Source organism: Podarcis muralis, chromosome 14 (genome assembly GCF_964188315.1).
Source record: "Podarcis muralis chromosome 14, rPodMur119.hap1.1, whole genome shotgun sequence".
Classification (NCBI taxonomy): domain Eukaryota; kingdom Metazoa; phylum Chordata; class Lepidosauria; order Squamata; family Lacertidae; genus Podarcis; species Podarcis muralis.
Window position 1 is genome coordinate 44524882 of NC_135668.1, and position 12778 is coordinate 44537659.

The 12778-nt window shown below is 43.7% G+C and overlaps 1 long non-coding RNA gene across 1 annotated transcript; it reads right to left on the reverse strand.

Annotated features, from left to right (window-relative positions):
* Positions 1 to 740: 740 nt before the first annotated feature.
* On the reverse strand, positions 741 to 6953 carry LOC144325435 (uncharacterized). The gene is made up of 2 exons (XR_013390587.1): positions 5639 to 6953; positions 741 to 3822 (listed from the first exon to the last, which is right to left on the reverse strand). It is a non-coding gene; the product is annotated as an uncharacterized LOC144325435 (long non-coding RNA).
* Positions 6954 to 12778: the final 5825 nt, after the last annotated feature.

Here is a 12778-nt window from a genome sequence, read left to right on the forward strand (position 1 = left end):
AAACACTTCATGCAAGGCAATGCATAAACAGCTACGGCAATTGGCTCTAAATGAGAAGTTAACACACAGCTGCCAGAAAGCAAAAGGAGAAATATGCAAAGACCAGGGTCTCTGAGACAGAGTTTCAATTTAGTATGTATGTTAATAACAAAGATGAGACACACTGACATCCCTTTCGGTTTGACTCAATAGTTTACATCCAGACTGGCAATTTCATAATGCTAACATTTTATTTTATTTTTTGGTACCATATCCATCATTAGCTGTATTCACATAGCAATTTGTTCCTTTTCCGTGCTGTTTTCCTATAACCCTCTAGTTATAAATGTCCACATTGTATTTGAGTTTTCACACTATACAGTGGTACCTCGGGTTAAGAACTTAATTCGTTCCGGAAGTCCGTTCTTAACCTGAAACTGTTCTTAACCTGAAGCACCACTTTAGCTAATGGGGCCTCCTGCTGCCGCCGCGCCACCGGAGCCCGATTTCTGTTCTTATCCTGAAGCAAAGTTCTTAACCTGAAGCACTATTTCTGGGTTAGCGGAGTGTGTAACCTGAAGCGTATGTAACCTGAAGCGTGTGTATCCCGAGGTACCACTGTATTCCAGAACTATACTGAAATATAGTTTATCTTTAGCATTCACTTCCATAATATTTGCAAACAATTTTTTCCTGGAGCCAAATTGTAGCACCCTGCTTGTGGTTAACGCTTAGCTGGAATGAAATATTCAACGCAGCAATAGAGAAATTAAAATAATAATTTATTTGTCAGACAAATAAATGAGAGGCACAGTGGTATATGGTTACCAAGCTCTGGCCTGGCCTCCTGCCATTATGGCCAGCACTTATATTTCCTTAATCCAGCCCCCTTTGCTCCTCCTGTGGCTGCATCTGTCCAACCAGCCTGGTTGGATTTCCTATTGGCTGATTGCTATAACTAATCACAAAAAGATACACCCATTTCCTTCTATCCTTATAAGGGAGACAAAGAGCTATATATATGACAAATAAGTAATAATATATCTTACATGGAATCTTAATTACCAGCTCACCTCTTGCCCTCCTTGCCCTATTGCCTTCTAAAACAAATGGTTAATCTTAAATTTTTATCTTGAACAGATGTCAGAGACCTTGGGTTCATATTCTCATGCATCATCAATGAAATATCTCCTTTTGGAGGTCTTTAAACAAAGGCCCGACAACCATCTGTCATAAGTGCCCGCTGGCGTCTTTCTGTCTTGCAGGGGAGCTGACTTAAATACAACTCTTACAACTATATGAAATAAGAATCTAGCATTTCTTAAATCCTTTGCATAATTACATTTAAGCCAGCATATTTCATACATAACATATATAGCTTTTTAGAAGGATAAATCTCCTCAAAGTAAAAGGAAGGAACAGTTTACAGCCTCAAAATAAAAGTGAAGAAAAAAGTCTATTCCCCTGTTTACACTCCCCTCCTTCTCCAGCCAGTTGTTTTGTTTTCCGTGTGCTCTTGGCCTTTTGTCCTGTGGCTCAAGTTTAAGAGAGGCCCAGGGTATCATTTTACTGTTTACCCACTCTTAATTATGTAGGGTCTGTGTAACCTTGGTCTTCAGCCTGTAATTCCAGCTTTTACGACTTTGAGAATTGTTTTCTGCTATAAATCAAGGGGGGCCCCTTGTCTTAGGAGAATGGCCAAGGTTTTCTCTGCCTGGCATGAAACATTTGTGAATTTAAGCCCATTTTAGACTTTATGAACCTGATCAAAATATAAGTCAATATAGACCTTGATTAAAAATGCAGTCTATATTCAGATGCCACATTCCCCCCTTTCAAGCTCAAGGACCTTGCTTCACACCAAGGTCCTTGATAGCTTGATCTTATGCCACATTCCTGAGGTAAGGCTCTGTATAGGGCCATGATATGAGGTAAAGTTTCATTTGAAACCATCTTGCTAATTGTACTTCTAAAACATGAAATGATACATGGCATCATACATAAAACCATTACCACTACTGTCAAGAAAAACAAGCAAGACAATAGTATCCCTTTGAGTCCTGTGACATTAGGTAACCAATTGGTGAGCCATCCCATATCCCATCCTTCCTTGTGGCCAACACACGGATTGCCTCACCATTATCAGAAATGTTAAAGCAACAGGCATTCCCTGTCAATTTCAAGACTCCACATAGACCTCCCTGCTTGGCAAGTACATAATCCATTCCCATTTTCAGCTGCAAAATGGGGCTCTACTTTCATCCAACTGTTGTGCAATAAGTCTCAAACTCTGGGCCGTTGCATTGGTTACAAGTTCCTCTACTGCTTGTAATTGAATTATTCTGTTTAGATTATAAATAGGATCCCGTGCCCCTTGTATGAGCTCACCAGGATTCCAGGAGGCAGGATCATAATAGGCTATAATGCGCTCTGGCGGCCAATCATCAGTACCGCTCCAACTTTGGGTACTTCCTCCTGCTATACGAGAAATATCAGCATTCCTTCGTGTTCGCTTGGCCGAACTAGTGGGCATAATCCACATTGGTGGTAATACCCATCCCAGGAAACAAGTCCCACTCCATTTGGAAGGGAGTTTCTTGTATGCCCATTCTCCACATATCCACCACAACCATCGGGTCTGAGGTTTTTGGTACGTGGAGTACAGAAGGCGAAATATCAAAAGAGGTAGAGAGTTCACAGTGCAGTATGTTAGATTGCCTTTTTCTGTCACAGTTATGTTCCATACCGCTTTCCATGCATGAATAAAAGGAGGTGCACAGGGCAAGGTATTCCGAGTTCGATAGGTAGTACCGTGTGCCCAGGTATGACTATTCTTAAAATAATCCCAAGTATAGTGACAATGAGAAGAGCCTATCATGATAGAATCAGCTGCATCTGATGATTTATGTACACAGAATTCCCCTTGTACAGGTATAACTCGTAATGGTTTAGTTGAGTTCCATCCGGGGAAATTCTGTATTTCTGTTTGGTGTGGCATTTCGCTTACCATACCAATGGCATCTAATGGTATCGGTAATAAGGGCATACCTCCCTCTGAATCATCTGGCCCAAGAGAGCAAACAAGGCAATTGGTCCTATTTGCAACATTGGCTACCATTTCAGCTAAACCTACCCACATATTGTGGTCATGGCTGAATCCATATTTAGCAAATTTGGTCAGATTCAAGGACCCTTCCCCTTCCCAAGGGATCAGGATTAATAATAAAATCATGTTGATGTCTAGCATATGCATTCCTTCCACAAAAGATTACCTTATTGTGATAGCATAAAACTATTAGTCCCAATATAATTCCCCCAGTGACAGAAATGGGGAACCACCAAGACCAAAACATATATCCCAAGGATCCCCAATGTGTAATATCTCTGATAATTGTTCCACAAGGGGGCAGTCAATCAATTGTATAAGAGAATCTTCCCTTTCACAATCGCTGGTTCAGATGCTCCTCAAGCTTCAGGCGTGCGCAGGTCAGCCAGCTTCCAGATTGTGGCTGCAGCAGGCCGGTCGTCTAATGTTGCCCGTGACCTAGCCCGTTCCCGGTAGGGCTAGATACAGGGGTTTTTGGAGAGAGTCAGTTTTAAAGGATTAGAGGGGTCACCTTTGCACGTCCAACTGCCTTCGGACTTCTTCAAACGAGAGTGATGAATCCAGGGGGTCACCTCAGCTACCTTCACCGCTGTTGGAGTAGAGAGCAAGACGGTGTAAGGTCCACGCCACTTAGGTGCAAGTGGATCACGTTTCCACTCTTTCACCCATATGCTATGCCAGCCTGGAGCTGATGAATCTGCTCAGCAATGCTGCACGGCGTGTGCTTGAGGGCCCACCTGTTAAGATAAAAAAAACAAACAAACACGGGAGAGAGACAAAAACACGGGAGAGAGATTGCACTTGTCCCTGTGTCACATGGTCTCCTATTTGTTTGAGGTCAGTTGGAATATCCTGAACAAAGGAGGGCGGCCTCCCATACAGGAGCTCAAAAGGTGACAACTTAAGTCTTTTTGTGGGTAACACATCTACCCTCCTGAGACTTTAGACATATTAGTGGGCTTCTGGCATGCCCTGCAGATACCTTGCACAAGCGTCTGGCGGTAGGTGGTAAGCCTGGCCAGGTGAATCGCATTGTTTGGATCCCAATTAGGATCTTCCAAGGGAAAGTTGTCCTGGAGATGACGGTCAATATTATAAATATTTCCCACTCTGGCCTGCTCACGCAAATATATCTGTGCCTTTTCAATTATGTCTCTCCTTTCCTCAGTGGTGAAGAGAGTATTCAGGAGCTGGCGACAATCTGTCCAAGTAGGACTATGAGTATTTACTATTGAGGTCACGAAGTCCATCATAGTCTGAGGTTTTTCTGCGAAAGATGGGGCGTTTTCCAATTCATCAGACTGTAGTTGTGAATGGAATACATTGCAGGGTCGAAGTTCGAGGTGGCCGTGGTCCAGGTTGCCCATTAACCAGCACAGGCTCCTCAAGTGCATCAAATACTCTTCTGAGAGGGGCTACTACGTGACCTTTTTCTTCACTTTGCTCTAGGGGCCTCAAATCATAGGGGATGGTATTTGTCCCAAGGCGTTCTTTTAGCAGCTTAATACGCCTGGCTGTATTGCTTGCTGACCGATTAAGGTCTCCCTGTAACTTCTGTAATAATTCTCTAGGACTTGGATGTACAGGGGTTTGGGGTAGGCAATCAGTTGTTCCACTAAAAGAGACTGTAGATGGAGTTCTACTGGGACTCACAGATGGAATAACCACTTCTGCTTGGGCTTCATTATAGGACTCCAATGCCTCCTGAAGATATTTATCATAATCTATCAAGGAGTCAAGTTCTGTGTCTCTACCCCCATTATTCGTTCCACTTTCTTGCCTTGGGGTTACAACTGGTGGAGGGTTTGAATTAGGCTCCCTTCGATGTGGAGCATAGAGTGGAGGTGGAAACACCTCTTCCTCTGGTCCCTCAAAAATGGGTTTGAGTTTATTTGGCAAGATTCCTTTCCTAGCTTCGGCTTTTACAGCCAATAATTTGCATCGTTGGACTTTGCATTCCCTTATCCATGGAGGATTTTTATTTAATGTGCTCAGCCAGGAATCTATATATGAAAATTGTTCTGGGCACCCTCCAGTTTCTTTGGTGATGTTAGACCAAAGTTTGCTTACTAAATTTATATCAAAGGTTCCCTGAGATGGCCATTCAGTATTTTGTTTTGGCCATTCTAGTTCACATAACGTTCTCAAGCGCCCTGGCGTCATTTTGACTCCATATGCCCCTGAGAAGGCTTTCTTAAAATTATTTAACATACATTCAAGAGGTGTATTTCCCCCCTTTGAACCCCCAACTCCCATTGTATGGCCCTGTGAAGTATCCACTCAGTCACTCACACACACACCTTACTGGGAAACGAAGTAGTACTCACTCCACACTTAGGTCAGTTACACATTGTACTTTCTCACACATGCAATGTGCTAGATACTTCAACCACACTCTACCTCCCAATCTTCCCTTTTCCCTACACCAGATCACCATCTGATGTACCCAGCCACCTAGCGTACTCAGTTCCCCTTTACTGAGACGCAGAAGTTTGATCAGGACTTCTCTTCCTCCCAATTAATTGGAGGGCCAAAACCCTTTAGTGCACTTACCCTTAGCTGGTTCCGTTTCCCCCCGGTCCGTCGCCGTCGGTGGGCAGGGTATCAGACAGACGAGACTGCTGCGTTCCCCTGGAAAAAATTTTTCCATTGCGCGCTGGGTAGGCAGTGTGGTCCTCTGTCTTGTACCCCGTCCAGTAAGGCGAAGGGGCTGCGTTCCAGCAGACCACTGATCCGAGTCGCAGGCACCATAAAATGTAGCACCCTGCTTGTGGTTAACGCTTAGCTGGAATGAAATATTCAACGCAGCAATAGAGAAATTAAAATAATAATTTATTTGTCAGACAAATAAATGAGAGGCACAGTGGTATATGGTTACCAAGCTCTGGCCTGGCCTCCTGCCATTATGGCCAGCACTTATATTTCCTTAATCCAGCCCCCTTTGCTCCTCCTGTGGCTGCATCTGTCCAACCAGCCTGGTTGGATTTCCTATTGGCTGATTGCTATAACTAATCACAAAAAGATACACCCATTTCCTTCTATCCTTATAAGGGAGACAAAGAGCTATATATATGACAAATAAGTAATAATATATCTTACATGGAATCTTAATTACCAGCTCACCTCTTGCCCTCCTTGCCCTATTGCCTTCTAAAACAAATGGTTAATCTTAAATTTTTATCTTGAACAGATGTCAGAGACCTTGGGTTCATATTCTCATGCATCATCAATGAAATATCTCCTTTTGGAGGTCTTTAAACAAAGGCCCGACAACCATCTGTCATAAGTGCCCGCTGGCGTCTTTCTGTCTTGCAGGGGAGCTGACTTAAATACAACTCTTACAACTATATGAAATAAGAATCTAGCATTTCTTAAATCCTTTGCATAATTACATTTAAGCCAGCATATTTCATACATAACATATATAGCTTTTTAGAAGGATAAATCTCCTCAAAGTAAAAGGAAGGAACAGTTTACAGCCTCAAAATAAAAGTGAAGAAAAAAGTCTATTCCCCTGTTTACACTCCCCTCCTTCTCCAGCCAGTTGTTTTGTTTTCCGTGTGCTCTTGGCCTTTTGTCCTGTGGCTCAAGTTTAAGAGAGGCCCAGGGTATCATTTTACTGTTTACCCACTCTTAATTATGTAGGGTCTGTGTAACCTTGGTCTTCAGCCTGTAATTCCAGCTTTTACGACTTTGAGAATTGTTTTCTGCTATAAATCAAGGGGGGCCCCTTGTCTTAGGAGAATGGCCAAGGTTTTCTCTGCCTGGCATGAAACATTTGTGAATTTAAGCCCATTTTAGACTTTATGAACCTGATCAAAATATAAGTCAATATAGACCTTGATTAAAAATGCAGTCTATATTCAGATGCCACAAAATAACAAGGAAACAAGCGCTGAACTTGCATTATATGCCACCATCGTTCCAGAAGTGGCTTTTAATGTGTGTGAACGCTAAAATATCATGCAGAAAAGTAAGGGGGAAATCATGAAAACAGAATAAACTGGCATGGGAATATAGGCATTGCCTTCCCCATATTTCTCATGCTTTGTCTCTCTATAATTATTTCCTACTCCTTAGTGTACTTGTGAAAAAAAGTTCAATTAAAAAATGGAATGCTGGTTGCTCTACAGATCGTGAAATCTGCTGCACAATGAGTTTCCGCAAGCCCTTGCTTTTACCCAATAACTACAGGGATAGTGGAAGATCATTTACAGGATCACAAAGAATGAGGCAACATTGGTAACCTGCTGCCAACGCCTCGCCTCCCCGCCCCTCGTTCTGCCTTTCATTATTTCTGAAAATAGAAAGTAGGAACAGATGTTTAGGAGCAGCAACAACAGACATCTGTTCACATTAGGAAGTTCAAATCCCCCATTTTCTGGCCTGGTCTCAACCCGTGTTTTTGCTCCAGTGTCACAGGAAGGAAATCTTAAAATGACATGAAAGAACACACGGTTTAGAATTTGATATCCAAGGGGGATCTGCTGGGGGTGGGGTGGGGGGGTGGAAGGCTTTCCCCAAGCAAGTGCTTACAGAAAAAGAGGTTTATGTGGGGCAGAGATTTACTCAGGGAGAGATGTGAATGTCTGATTATAGCATACTATGTGTATAAATAGTTGGTACTTTTTTTCTAGAAAAAGAGGTGCCAGAACTCACCATGAACACCGCCCTCGTTCTCTTAGAATGGCAATGGCCCACCCAAGATGTGTCTGAACTGACTTCCAGCAAGTTCCAGCTGGGGGGGAGGGAAACCCTGTAAATAATTCTGGGGATTTGAAGTTATAAGTGTGCAGAAAAATAAGTCGATGGCTGCAATCTGAACTCTGGCCAGGGAACAGTGGGGCTTAACAGGGCAGGGACACCATTTCCCCATCCACAGCTCTGCCACTCACTTCCTCAGCAGTTCTGCCCAAATAAGACGACTCAAAGAAACCGGTGGGTTTACCAGGGAGCAAGGATGAGAGAAAGAGGCCTGGTCAATTTTTTAAATTTTATTTTAAACCTTCTCAAAAGAGAGTCCATTGCACAAAAATATTGCCCAGGAAAGTTTTCACCAGTTGCTGAAAAACAGTAAGAGGCATGGAGGGTAAGGGATCTTAGAGGATAAAACAGAGGTGAAGAAGCTAGATTGTGCCACGGAACTCAGAGATTACCTCTTGCTAATCTGAATGGAGAAGGGACGCAGGTGGCGCTGTGGGTAAAAGCCTCAGCGCCTAGGGCTTGCCGATCGAAAGGTCGGCGGTTCGAATCCCCGCGGCGGGGTGCGCTCCCGTTGCTCGGTCCCAGTGCCTGCCAACCTAGCAGTTCGAAAGCACGTCAAAGTGCAAGTAGATAAATAGGGACCGCTTACTAGCGGGAAGGTAAACGGCGTTTCCGTGTGCTGCGCTGGCTCGCCAGATGCAGCTTTGTCACGCTGGCCACGTGACCCGGAAGTGTCTCCGGACAGTGCTGGCCCCCGGCTTCTTGAGTGAGATGGGCGCACAACCCCAGAGTCTGTCAAGACTGGCCCGTACGGGCAGGGGTACCTTTACCTTTACCTTAATCTGAATGGAAGCTGGAGAGAGGTGTGCATGTATGTGCAGAAATTAGCCTACTGCGCAAAGGTAAAATTTACAGGAACTGTTGCTCCCTCTTTTGCCTCTGGCCCCACCCACTATTGAGGTGTGGCCCTCGGAACCTTGCCCAGAAGGCAATATGGCCTTCAGGTTCCTTGCACAGAGGATAAACTATTCTACAGTCTATCCAGCTCCACATAAAAAGTTTCTCTCTCTCTCTCTCTCTCTCTCTCTCTCTCTCTCTCTCTCTCTCTCCTCCGCCACAGACAGGACAGTGAGAAAGTGCCAGGTCATAGAGAACTGGCCTGCTTGGACAGGGGATGTATTCTCCACTGAGCTCACATTAAACCACAACACATAGGTGCCCACAAAACTATGCAGAATGCAGCACGCAAAGCGTCAGAGAATGAATGGATCATGAGAGCGCCAGGAGGAAAACCCTGGTGCTTCTGCCTTAATTGAAAGCCGGCTTGCGATCTGTGTTCTCTACTGACAGCTCTGCCATCTTGAATAAAACATGAATGGTAATTTATTTAGCGGGGAAGTCTCGGGGGGAGGGGAGAAACACTTTTTCACAGCTTTCATTAACGTATGTTACACACAATTAACCTTGCTTTCTGGTTGGCATGTCATGCGCTGGTGTTTTGAAGTGAAGTGCCAAGTGAGGAGCCGTCTGTGTGTGTGTGTGTATGCGTATACAGTATACATATACATATAGATAAAAAGTCTCTTTTAATTAGATATTAGATTATTTATTAGATATTAGACATATATCTCTATCTCTAATATATATTAGAGATAGATATAGATAGATAGATTAGATAGATAGATGATGATAGATGATAGATAGATAGATAGATAGATAGATAGATAGATAGATGATAGATAGAGATATAAATGATAGATAGATGATAGATAAGATAGATTAGATAGATAGATAGATGATAGATGATAGATAGATAGATAGATAGATAGATAGATAGATAGATAGATAGATGATAGAGATAGATAGAGATAATAGATTATAGATGATAGATAGATTAGATAGATAGATAGATAGATAGATAGATAGATAGATAGATGATAGATAGATAGATAGATGATAGATGATAGATGATAGATGATAGATGATAGATAGATATAGATAGATAGATGATAGATAGATAGATAGATGATAGATAGATAGATTATAGATAGATAGATGATAGATAGAGAGATAGATAGATAGATAGATAGATACAGACACACACACACACACACACACACACACACACACACACTGCAGTACATTTTTGCTCCTGTGTTCCCTGCTTCTGGTAAGCTCTAAAGAGGTTCTCGGATGTATGTTCTAATCAATGATTTATTCTGCAATCCATTTATATCTTGTCTCTCATCTTCCATCCTGTTTGCGCTTGTCATTTCATAGGTAGCAAAGTGCTTGATACTATGTTAGGCAATGGAGGGGGCAGTCAAAATATGAAGGGGCTTATCCTTCCTTGACATCAGGGGTAGGGAACAGCAGCCGGCCCAGGGTCCCTTTCTGCTTGGCCCTGTGGACTCTCTCCAGGCCACACGACTCGCTGGACCTGCTCTGCACTGTCCTGGGTGCACTCCATTGTCTCTCGAGACAGGTGGGTGCCAACAACAGCAAGAAGTGTGGGGTGTGTTACAATACAATACAAATACCTTTATTGCCATTACAAGTTAAGACATTTCAAATTACTGGGATAAATTTAAAAGGGACAGGAGTGAGGCTGTCGAGGGTCACAAGGCACTTGAATGTTCTGCTTCATCCTGTCTATTCCCTAGAGGGATGATTCATTAAGGACTCTTTCGGGTAAGAGGGAGATTAAAAAGGAAGCCACTGAGGCAGCAATGTCCTTGTCCCTATCTGTTATGTACTGAAGTTCTCACCCTGGGCCAGCAGGGGGATAGTGTAGATAGTTATGCAAATAAGGGATCGAAAGTGATGTTCAGTGATTGGATAGTTACAGAAAGTTGTTACAGTTACGTTGTACTGGAGCTCTATATAAGCAGGCTGACTAAGCCCTTCAGTTCAGTTCTGTCCTGGCCTGTGAATAAACAAGAGCTGTTTGAAGAATCGCTGTGTCGTCTCATATGTTCACCCACAACTTAACAATATCCACTAGGAAGAACCTCATTTGGCTTTCTCTCGGAGCCATGGGTCGCAGGTCCAACATCTTGCTCTGCATCTGTTTGCGGAGTCTGCTGTGCAAAGGGCAGTCCAAAAGAATATGGTCCAGTGAGTCTGGTACTCCCTGATTGCAGCTGCCATAAAACTTAGGGAACAAGCTGTGCTACCAAAACGATTAAGGTTTTAAATGATAATTTTAGGTTATATTTTAGTGATCAAGATTTAATTTTTTTTTAACTGCCGCTATATCTGAATTGTCTCTGTTATAAAAGGTAAAGGTAAAGGTACCCCTGCCCGTACTGGCCAGTCTTGACAGACTCTGGGGTTGTGCGCCCATCTCACTCAAGAGGCCGGGGGCCAGCGCTGTCCGGAGACACTTCCGGGTCACGTGGCCAGCGTGACAAAGCTGCATCTGGCGAGCCAGCGCAGCACACGGAACGCCGTTTACCTTCCCACTGGTAAGCGGTCCCTATTTATCTACTTGCACCCGGGGGTGCTTTCGAACTGCTAGGTTGGCAGGCACTGGGACCGAGCAACGGGAGCGCACCCCGCCATGGGGATTCGAACCGCTGACCTTTCGATTGGCAAGCCCTAGGCGCTGAGGCTTTTACCCACAGCGCCACCCGCGTCCCACAGTCCCACCCGCGTCTCTGTTATACCCCAGTTGCAATTCAATGTATTCCTGTTGTGTTTTATGATTTTCCTGATATTGTAAGTGAGGCAGAACTGGTCTGTGACCGTAATAATAAAATTCTATTCCCTGATTGCAGGCACACAGGCAGGCTTGATAAGGAATTTGCAAGTATCTACCTGTGGTCACTGCGGAGGGGAAAGCATTTAGTCTTGTGGGCATAAAAGCTCTTCATTGAGAAAGAAGTAGTAGGTATTTTAGGTTATTGGCACAAAATGTTACATGTGTATGGGGTGCCCCCCACCAAGGCATGAAGCCCCTGGATGGTTAGCCATGAGAAAATACAGTCCTTGGGTTACCGTATTTTTTGCTCTATAAGACTCACTTTTTCCCTCCTAAAAAAGTAAGGGGAAATGTGTGTGCATCTTATGGAGTGAATGCAGGCTGCGCAGCAATCCCAGAAGCCAGAACAGCAAGAGGGATTGCTGCTTTCACTGCACAGCGATCCCTCTTGCTGTTCTGGCTTCTGAGATTCAGAATATTTTTTTTCTTGTTTTCCTCCTCCAAAAACTAGGTGTGTCTTGTGGTCTGGTGCGTCTTATAGAGTGAAAAATATGGTGATTTCCTCCTCCCCCCTCCCCCAACACTGGGGTACTCTCTCTTCCTGCCGCCATTACTGTAACAACTTTGAGGACTTTCAAATGATTTAACAGCACTCTGCCTGCAGCCCTAATCCTGCAATATTTGTGCCCACATGTGAACTTGATAAATCAATTGTGAGGAGGGGGGATACAACTCTCTTCCTGCCAAGTTAGCCAGATCACAGCTGATTGTCTGTCAACCCCTGGAGTGCAATCACACTTCCAAATCGGTCGTTCATCTCCCTTGACGCAAAGCATGCATGAACAGAGCTTATCCTCTCACAGTTCAATTGGGGTTACAGCATCGTTTTGCCACAGTTTCTACTGCACTGTATTTACAAGTCACGCAGCCAAATCTCCTCTCACCCGCACAGTAAAAATATGACCTCGTTCCAAATAACTGTTATCCACTCTTCTCCAAATAACAACCTCTGCATTTTGAGCTTTGTTCAAACATTACAACTCAAACGCAACCAACACCTGACATTGTATTCTTCTCTGTGTTGACTATTCTTTCCTCCTTTTATATACAGTGGTACCTTGGGTTAAGTACTTAATTCATTCCGGAGGTCCGTTCTTAACCTGAAACTGTTCTTAACCTGAAGCACCACTTTAGCTAATGGGGCCTCCAGCTGCGCTGCCGGAGCACCATTTCTGTTCTCATCCTGAAGCAAAGTTCTTAACCTAAGGTAATATTTCTGGGTTAGC